Source organism: Paroedura picta, chromosome 7 (assembly GCF_049243985.1).
Source record: "Paroedura picta isolate Pp20150507F chromosome 7, Ppicta_v3.0, whole genome shotgun sequence".
Taxonomy (NCBI): domain Eukaryota; kingdom Metazoa; phylum Chordata; class Lepidosauria; order Squamata; family Gekkonidae; genus Paroedura; species Paroedura picta.
The window spans coordinates 39,398,335-39,408,582 of NC_135375.1; the positions used below are offsets into that span (position 1 = coordinate 39,398,335).

Consider the following 10,248-nt stretch of genomic DNA (forward strand, 5'->3'; position numbering starts at 1 on the left):
CGGGCCCAGGCTGGGACTGCCACTGACCCCTGTAGAGCAGGACCGGATTGCTAGAGCCACCTTTGCTCTTCCACGTCCTGTCGGTTAGCTGGCCTTGGTGCCCTCCCTTCCCTGCCTTTGATTTTAAAAGGGATTCGATCCCCCCAACTGCTAGGTTAAGTGATATTCTCCAGGAAAACTACGTCCTAAAATTCACCCTCAGAAAATATTCGAACTTCCTTTCACATGCAAAGTTTCAATAGGTTGCAGATGCTCCGGTTGGGCTGAGCAGGGGGGGGGGGGGCAAGAGTTTTAAGGCACAAGCAACGGCAAAAGGTGTTCTCCCCCTCTTTGCAACCCAGGTGAGGCTCCTACCTAATCCATCCTCTTCAAGAGCCTTCTTTTCAACTGATCTATACAATGGGGCTGACTCCCAGGAAAGTGTTCTTAGCACTATTATGAGAGTTGCTTAACGGTTGACCAAAAGACTTTCCTTGCAAGAGGACCAAACTGGTGGCCGCTGAATGGGGTGGGGTGGCAAGCGATGCTTTGGTGGTGGTCCAGGTTATGCATAGCAACCTTTCTGTTCTGGTAAAATCAGTGGAATGTGAAGCCTGAGTAAAGGTGTATGGATTACAGTGGGATTTATTCCCCAATAAGTGTGCATAGGATTGAAGTTTTTCTTTTAATTAACTTTGATTAGACATGATCATCTTGACTCTTATTACTGAGTTACTTTTCAGGATTTTTCAGGTTAGCATTTTTTAAAGGTCTGTGTAAAAAGGAAATAAATTAACTCCGCACAGTAAAAGTACTTGATCTGAAATTAAAAGCTTATATCAAACAAAGGAAATATAGTATGTGGATGTACGAGTTGCACATACATCTTGAACTTTCTCTTTTTTGTGAGATTTAAATTGGTCCTAATAATAACAGCAATAGTATGAAGAAGAATAAATTGCACATTTTAATATCCTAAATATTTCCATTAAAATTTTATTTCTATCCCAGCTTGATACTTTCCCTAATTGTACATGCCAGAGACAGAATTACATTGAATTATCATTATTTATTTGCTCATGGCACCTGGTTTTTTATCAGAATAGTGCCCAATTATGCAACACTGCAGTGTTACATTTTAAAAAGCTACCTTTGAAAGGATTAAAATTCCTGTCCCAATATAGGTTATGGAATAATTTCATTTGCCGTGACATTTAATACATAGGAGTTGGCTCTGTACATCACCATACCTGATAATGTACAAACTGGGATGATCAATGAATTTTGACTTTAAGACAAAGAGTAGAAGTATCAAACACTAGTTTAATGTTTCAAAAATCCATGTTTGTTTGTCTGTTACCCAAATAGTGTTTGTTAGATGTCTGTGTCATTCACTTTGTGGGATGATATTCAAAATACTTTACACCAGAGGTAGTCAACCTGTGGTCCTCCAGATGTCCATGGACTACAATTCCCATGAGCCCCTGCCAGCAAACACTGGCAGGGGTTCATGGGAATTGTAGTCCATGGACATCTGGAGGACCAAAGGTTGACTACCCCTGCTTTACACTACAGCCCTACACTACATGAGAGTAACACTGGGGTAGCCAGCTGAATCTGAATGTGAACCTTCACTAAGATCTAGGTCCCATACCCAAGTTATACAGTCAAAACCATTATCATAACTAAGGCCCAGAAAGGAATGATCAGACAGCCTTGCTTCATGCCTCCGCCCACCCCCAACAAGAGAACAACATGTGGATGGTTTCAAAAACCTGTGACAACACACCACCTATTGCAGTCACCGCTTCCTTATCTCTCCACAGGCAACCAGGAAGCTTTCTATACAGGAGCCCCACAGCCATCTAGTGTTACCCAGATTTGGCACCATTTTCTTTCCAGTGCTCTTTTGCCTTTATCAGCAACAGGAATACAAGAGGTGCAGCTGTAGCCAGCATGGAGCAGCAGTGCTGAGAAGGGAAACTGAGAGGAAAATCTTCACCAGCTGTTTCAAATATTTGCTGAGCTTTTGTTTTCCCTACAAGTTCCAAGAAATGACTTTGGCTCTTAGCCTGTTTGTTTTTTCTATGAGCCAGCCACTGAATCCAAAACTGATCCTAAAACTTTGCTTTTATTTCCTTTCTGTAGGCCAGAACACTGGAAATAACACTGTCAGAGATGCACAGTATGTGTTTCGTCTACATGTGAAAAGTAAATATTGTTTTATTTCTTTGCCTTTCAAATGCTCTTTGTTGTATCTTGGTGGTGAGATGAGACCCAGAATACAGAAATGGGAAGGGAGAAAAGTTGACAAGATCACCAGTCGATTCGCACCCACAGGGCGAAGAGTCCTGTGGGGGGCATAGGGAGAAAGATGGGCCCTCAAGTACATTGGGCCTGGACTGCGGGTGGCCTTAAAGGTTAAAACCAGCACCTTGAATCTGATCTAGTACTGTGGTAGTCCATTGGACAATGAGAGTGGTGCAGAAGACAAATTGGGTTTTGTGCCTCAGATGGGCACATCTTCATAAGATGCAGAAAGAACAACCAACATGATGAAGGGGTTGAAGTACCTTTCCTATAAGAAATAGCTAAGGAGTCTGAGACTTTTCATTTTAGATTAAAAGTGATGGGGTGGGGAATTTGTGGATGCCCGGTGAAGCTGAGGGGCAGTAAACTCAAGTCAGACAAAAGGATGTTTCTTCACACAATGCACAATTCCATTTTTGAAATTCACTGCCCCAGCATATTGTGATGATCATTATCTTGGGTTGCTTTAAAAGGGAATTAGACAAATTCACTAAGGACAGGTCTCTTGGAAGCTTTTATCCCTAATGACTGAATAGGACTTCGGATAAATTAACATTCTAAATACTACTTGAGGAGGACAGTAACAAAGTGAGATGTTGGTCTCCATGGCTGTTTTGTAAAGTTTTCTGGGGCCATCTGGAGAGCTGCTCTTACATCATGTTTTTCTAGTGCTGAGTTTAGTTGAGGCTTTTTAGTGGATGCTTTTTATTCCTCGAGTGTATGAAAAATATTTCTGAAAATGTGTTTTGGAATGTACTAAATTGCACAAATGGCAGGCGTTTTGTAAACACCTTGGAAGCCAGGTTGTACCCATGGAACAATAATGACGCCATAAATGCATTAGTGGAAAAGTGCACTAAATATAACCTTTCTCATTGGTTATAATCTGCTTTCAGATGTTCCCATGGCATATACCTGAACCTTTTAGTACTGTGTTTCAGCACATGCTATCCATAAGCATGGTCACCATGTTGTGGGAAAATGATGTCTGTACAGCCTCAGTGCCCACAATCTCAAACCCTGGACAACCCAGGGGCGTGTTCACGTGTTGTGGAGCGATACTTGTATGGGAGATATGCAGACACTCCTGTTCACATAATGTATCTGGAGAATCTGTGCATGGCTGGCAGGCTCTCAGTACGTGTGAATGTAATGTCTAAAAAGGATCATGGTAATTAAAACTCTTTCTGCTTTCGTCTTGTACATGCCACCAAATATTTGTGTGCATTTTAATAATTTCCCCCACCAATTAAAGTATTTATTCATCAAGTCATTCCTTCGTTCTAAGGAAGGAATAGAATGCTAGCACATTTTGCCCATAATAAGGTAAAAGGTAAAGGTATCCCCTGTGCAAGCACCGAGTCATGTCTGACCCTTGGGGTGACGCCCTCTAGCATTTTCATGGCAGACTCAATACGGGGTGGTTTGCCAGGGCCTTCCCCAGTCATTACCGTTTACCCCCCAGCAAGCTGGGTACTCATTTTACCGACCTCGGAAGGATGGAAGGCTGAGTCAACCTTGAGCCGGCTGCTGGGATTGAACTCCTAGCCTCATGGGCAGGGCTTTCAGACGGCTGCCTTACCACTCTGTGCCACAAGAGGCTCTAACTTTGCCCATAATACAGGGTCCAATTCATATGATCCTCTCCCCCCCAAAAAAAAAAAACCTCCTCATTTTTACTACTTGTGTCAAAGATGGAATATAGGTTCCATATCCAGTACTGGTTGCTAATAGACTATGCTTTGTTAAATGCTTATCTGTCTGCAGGATCAAGAACTTGCTAATGAAATGATCCCTGAAACTTTCTGTGCATTCAGCAACTTTATCCTGAGATTTCCTAAGGTATGTCTAGAGAAGAAGAGCTGGATCTTTGTACCCCATTTTTCACTACGTGAAGGAGTCTCAAAGACAGTTTATGCACTGAGAACTTCACTGCCCCAGCTCTCATGCAGGAGGACAAATCGGGGGCGGATGAGGTGCACTGGTCCAAATGCTCCCCCGTGTGGGTGCAGGAAGAGGTGGGGTAACCTGCCACGTCTAAAACAACAGCCTGCAGCCTGGCATGAAACCTCCAGTGCGTGACTCACAGTCACCTACCCTTCCTCTCCCCACAACAGATACCCTGTGAGGTAGGTGAGGTTGAGAAATCTCTGAGAACTGAGGCTGGCCCAAGGCCACCCAGATGGCTGCATGTGTTGGAGTGGGAAATCAAACCTCCAGATCAGAGGCTGCTGCTCTTAACTACTGCACCAAGTTACCTCTTCATCTTAGAGCAGCGGTTCTCAACATGGGGGTCAGGACCCCTTTGGGGGTCGAACAATCCTTTCACAGGGATCATGGCAGGGCAAGCAGCTTGACTGGAGGGGGCGCCACCCACACAACAGCCTTGCAGGGTAGATTGGGATAGAGTGTTCGTCTGTCTGGAGCAACAGAAAAGAGCAAGATTGGCATGGACAAGAACTGAAACCAATTTATATACAATCATGAACCATGGATCTTCACGCCATTGGTCAGTTTCGGTTTAATTTCTGTGAAAGAACCCTTGCATAATTTCATGGTTGGGGGTCAACACAACATGAGGAGGAACTGCATTAAAGGGTCACAGCAATAGGAGGGCTGAGAACCACGGTCTTAGAGAATGTTTGTAAGTGCATGTGGGATGCATATGTGGGGGAGAAGTAACACCTTGGCTGGAGATGAAGCCATTTATGATCAGACTTTATGAACCAGACTGTCTTGTGCCATCCTAATACATTAGGTGCAAACTTAAATGGACTCTGGAGAATGGTAGAGGACAGGAAGGCCTGGAGGATCATTGTCCATTGGGTCGCGATGGGTCGGACACGACTTCGCACCTAACAACAACAATACATGGGATCTGTGCTTTGGCACCTCCATGTAGTCAGCCTCTTTCCTTTTGCCCTCCCCAACTGACGTTGTGAAATTAGGGACGTGACCATGAAAAGCAATGAGGATTGGAGCAAAAACTGGGCACACCCACGTTTTGGAGAATAAGAGGAACAAGCTGAAAAGAGGTGAAGAAAGAACAGAGAAGAATTAGAGCCACTGTGATATCATCCGTCCTACCAGAAATGGTACTAGAAACAAGTCTGTTTTCTATCATCAGTGGAGCTCTCCTGTTCGGACATTTCTTGCATGCAGCCACCAAGTTTGGCCATCCTTGCGTGAATGAGAAGTATGAATGAAATTAATGTTTGAGTCCAGTGGCACCCATAAGATGAACAAAGTTTTATTGTGGAGATAAGCTTTTGCATACATGCACATTTCTTCAAATATCACTGGATTTAAACTCTGAATGAATGAAATTAGTTTAGAATGCATACATTTTTTCAGTTAAGCTCATTGTTTCATTTAAAGAATTGTTGCTTAGAACTACCCACCTGTTTACTGCTAGATATGAAAGCTGCAGGCCCGGAACCCTGCTGCCCTAGCATCTGATCAGCCCTGGGGCATTTTCTCCAGCCCAGTCAATGAGTGTCTCACCATTCTTATTATTATCCCATACCTCCAGTTTCCTTGGTGGCTGTTAAGGCACCATAGAATACAGAAGGATGAGGGCAGGTTGATAGGACATGTGCTGGCCATGAAAATGCAGGAGGTTTGTAAAGTTACCGACCTGTTTCCCTTCTGAGTACCTGCTATAAAGAGACTCTTAAGCTGAACAGAATCAGTAACAGAATTAATGAACGTGTCCCTATAGGGCAATTTAGACCCATCATAGTTGCAAAGACCATGTTTTCAGCTTAACAATTTTCATTGGGGCAGGATATCAAAAATGTCTTAAGACACTTATAAGACAGTCTGGAGCAGAGGTAGTCAAACTGCAGCCCTCCAGATGTCCATGGACTACAATTCCCATGAACCCCTACCAGCATTTGCTGGCAGGGGCTCATGGTAATTGTAGTGCATGGACATCTGGAGGGTCACAGTTTGACTACCCCTGGTCTGGAGGGATGGTTTGATGTACATGCTTTTACAGGTCTTCCTATCCAGGCCTATCCAGACTATGATCCTGACACCCAGCAATAAGATCTGCACAAATCCCACAATCATCATATTTCAATCTAAGGAATGCATGGTTACAAACAAGTATGTAATCAGTTCCACTGGATATCCCTAGCTAGATAAACACCAATGAGACTCCTGCAGGATTTAACTTGTTGTGTAAAGTATGGAAGACAGTTAATAGAATATGAACAGGCTTTGGAAGTTGTGCAGAACTGTTGTTTAAATGGGAAAAATGCCATGCCCTGAATGTGATCATGGTGCATCCCATCAAACTATTTTTTATTTGTCCCAGGAATGTGAGCATCATAATTTCCAGGGCAATGTGATGGAGCTCTTTGAACTTTGCCCAGCTGTGATTTTCACCTTTTATTTCTCTTGGCTGGTAGAGTCAAGAGAGTCATAGACTCTATAGTTAAATTTACTTGTTGTGCATTTAAAATTTGGAGATTGTCATCTAAGCCTGGGAATTGATTTTTTAATTTTTTAAAACATAATTTGGCACTTGCTTTTTGATTCATGCATGTGCTTTAGCACATAGGTGCCTGAATTTCTGAACAGGAACATTGGCAGCCTCTGAGAGGCTGCTGCTGATGCAGGAGTCAAAAGAGAAGAAATAAAGTACTAATGCTGGCTGGACTTCACCTGATCCCCCCCCTCGCTTGTTCAGGAAAAGAAAAATAAATACATAGCTTGGTGACCACTGCTCTCCTCCCCCTCCTAACTTCCTCAATCAAGTGCAGAACACTTTCTGTTTCAATTCATGGGGTGGGGAGAAGGAAGGAGGAAGACCCAGGTTCAAATCAATCTGAATTCAGCAGGACTGAAAATGGAAAAAACAAAATAAGTGCAGAACCAGCCCGGGTACCTGTTTGGGAGGCTTATAAAAGTATACTTACATTATATACCCCCATCTCAAAATATACTGTTGAAAAACCAGGAGATACACACTTTTTGGAATCCAAAACCTTTTTGAGCCTGTGGACCATGTTGGAATTCTGAATCAGGGTGGTGGGCACAACACAAACTGACCACCACAGGAGGCAGAGAGTGAGGTCATGCATATCTTTAATAGTAACTCTTCAATATTTTAGGCAGATACTCTGTTTACAGGATGCCTTTTTAAAATGAACAAGCTATTTTGAATTGTTTTCTTGCATATACAGTTATCGTCAGTCTCCCAGTAAATATTCTTATGCTGTGATGGTAGCTGCTGTCAAAGAAAATGTTTTAATATCTGCACTGCCAATCAGATCTGCAATAGCCAATCAGAATCTCTCCACCTGGCCCTACCCACTTTCTAAAAAACACTTGGCAGGTGCCAAGAAAGACTGTTGGGCTCCATGAAGACCCCAGGCAACATGCTGAGAATTGCTGGACTATTAAAATACACAGTTTAAAAAAACCCACTTGATATTCCAGTGTGGGAGAAAGAAGATGGCCTGTCTGTAGTGCTCTTTGAAGAACATGACCACTCCATACTTGCAAAGTTCTTACATACAAGATGAAGTGAAAAGTGATATTACATATCTGCAAAGACTGAAGAGACAGAAACACTTTCAAACGTGCCAGTTTATTTTAAACGTCTAAACCTTGTTCTGTGTGATTGCTTTGGAAATATTTAAAGCAAAAGAAAAGTACCTCTGGATTCAGAATCTCTTCCTCCTATGCAGCGAATAACCAATCAGTAACGTCTTGCTTAAAACTATAGCAATTTTCAGCCACCAAATCCCAAGGAAACTTTAAACCGATAGGCATAAAAGACTCTTCTGTACAGTTGCATTCATCTCATACACCCACTGGATCTTTTAAAAAGGAAAGAAAATCGCTTCGCTGTTAGATATACCCTTTGTAACCCTCAATTTTACAGGTCTGATGTAACAGATTTGACACTGTGTGCTCTGCTTCAAGCCTCAGTGAGAAAGGAAGACTATAATAAAGGTTCAGAATCTCTCATCAGCAGATAGTTACTAACTTTTCAGTGGCCTCCCTCACAGGGTGGTTGTGAGATTAAGCTTGTGTAAATGAATTCTATTGGCTAGAATGTGAAAGACCTTTAGATTTGCTTACAGGATCTGGGGTAAAAAAAAAAATTCCATCCTTCTTTTTGCTCCTGGGGAAAAGAGCCTCCTCAGAACATACCAGGTACCCAGTTCCTGACTCAGTAGTTGGCAATACCTGGAAATGTGATTTCTTGCCGCTGCAAGGGCTTTTTGGGGGGCGGGGGTTGTTTTTTTTATCCTTATGTACAGCAGCCTGGTATCTGCTTCTGTGCTACTCAATTCAGTAACAAAATGGAGCACTTTGCAGAACGTGTATCTCTTCAATAATTTTAAAGCACTCTAAAGCACTTCTTGCTCCAAACCATAGTCTTTATGTATACCACCACAAATGTATATAAAAATCACATCATCAAAAATGACAGTAATCAACTCCCTCCATTTCAGGCACGAAATTGTTCTGTATTCCCTCACACACCAACACACACCTGGCTGTTGTTCAAAGAACAAAAAGTGCCAGAAGAACACACTGTGCCTCCCCTCCATATTTATATCCTTATTTGGGAAAGTTCTCAAAAGACACTGAATTCCCACTTTCTGGTCTTATTTTTTTCCCCATGAGTAGCTAAACGAGTGTATGAACAACACAAAATACTACATTAGCTTTAAGTAAGGCCTTAAGCATGGCCTTATATACCTGCTGTACAATTATGGAATAAATATGGTATTGTAGGGCTAAAGATGAACATGTTGCCATCACTCACTGACATCTGTGTACATGCCAAATATAATCTACCACCCTCACTTCTTTAGTCTGCAGGAATCATGAATGACATGGGCCACAACTTTGGAGGGCTTTATACATTAAGGAGAAACAGAGAAAGCAAACGCCTTGGGTTGGTCTGGGGCATCTGCTGGCCTGGGCCCAATGACTGCCCACATCCACTGTGAAAGGAAGGGTAGGAGGAGAAGGAGCTCCTGCTGACACTTGCGCAGGACCTGTCCGTGGCTGGGGCTGCCGGCTTCTAGAGACAGCAGTGGTTCTCTCCCGCCTCACAACAAGCTTGGTTCCAGCTTGGCAGTGATTGTGGGGCTCATCCTGGACTTTTGCTCAGGGTTCTAGAATCACCAAGGCTGCCCCTGGCCAAGTCATCCATATACTACAACATGCAAAAGACTGTCAGCAAATAAATCTCAGCATTAAAAAAATATAAGAATACGGATATCTCACTTTGGTGTGTAGATCACCCCACCTCAGGGAAGGAGAATTCTGGGTTTAGCCTAGCCTCAGACTTGGGGTGGGTGGGATTTACATCACTGAACTGATTATTCAAATAAATATCGTCAAGCCTAGTGCTCTTCTGAATCATTTCAGGAGACAAAGTTCTCCCTGACATCACCCACCACAAGCCACCCATGACTCTCTGATTTTTTTTCATGCAGGTCTTATCATCCTTCTGTCATTCATCTGTCTTCTGTGTGTGTGGGAAGAGGGCTGCTAAACAGCCTCCCAAACTGATCTTCTCATCAACAGCCCAGCACTGGGGGAAGATATCTGACAAGTCCAGGAAAAGTCTTCTAGGTTTTGGTCTTGTTGTGGGTAATGTTTTTATGTGGGTTTTTAAAATGCTATGTAAATCGCCACAAGCCAGCTTGGTCCAAGAGTGGCAGTTAACAAATACAATTATAAAAAATTAATAAATGAAATTATAGCATTTCTACCATTACTTATTTTCTGTGACTTGACTAAGTGCAGCAAATATGAATGCCCTTGCCATCAGTAGGGCCAAGTCAGACAAAACTGGGGGGAAACATGATGAGGTAGATGAGAGCTCTGAGAGAACCGTGACTGGCCCAAGGTCACTAGCTAGTCACAGTGGATGAATGGGGAATCAAACCCTGTTCCCCAGATTAGAGGCCACTGCTCTTAACC

General features: G+C 42.9%; 1 long non-coding RNA gene across 1 annotated transcript; it reads left to right on the forward strand.

The window, feature by feature from the left end:
- Window positions 1-1,555: 1,555 nt before the first annotated feature.
- LOC143841764 (uncharacterized) lies at window positions 1,556-9,958 on the forward strand. Its single transcript, XR_013232795.1, has 3 exons — window positions 1,556-2,190; window positions 4,057-4,131; window positions 9,759-9,958. It is a non-coding gene; the product is annotated as an uncharacterized LOC143841764 (long non-coding RNA).
- The last annotated feature ends 290 nt before the right edge of the window (window positions 9,959-10,248 follow it).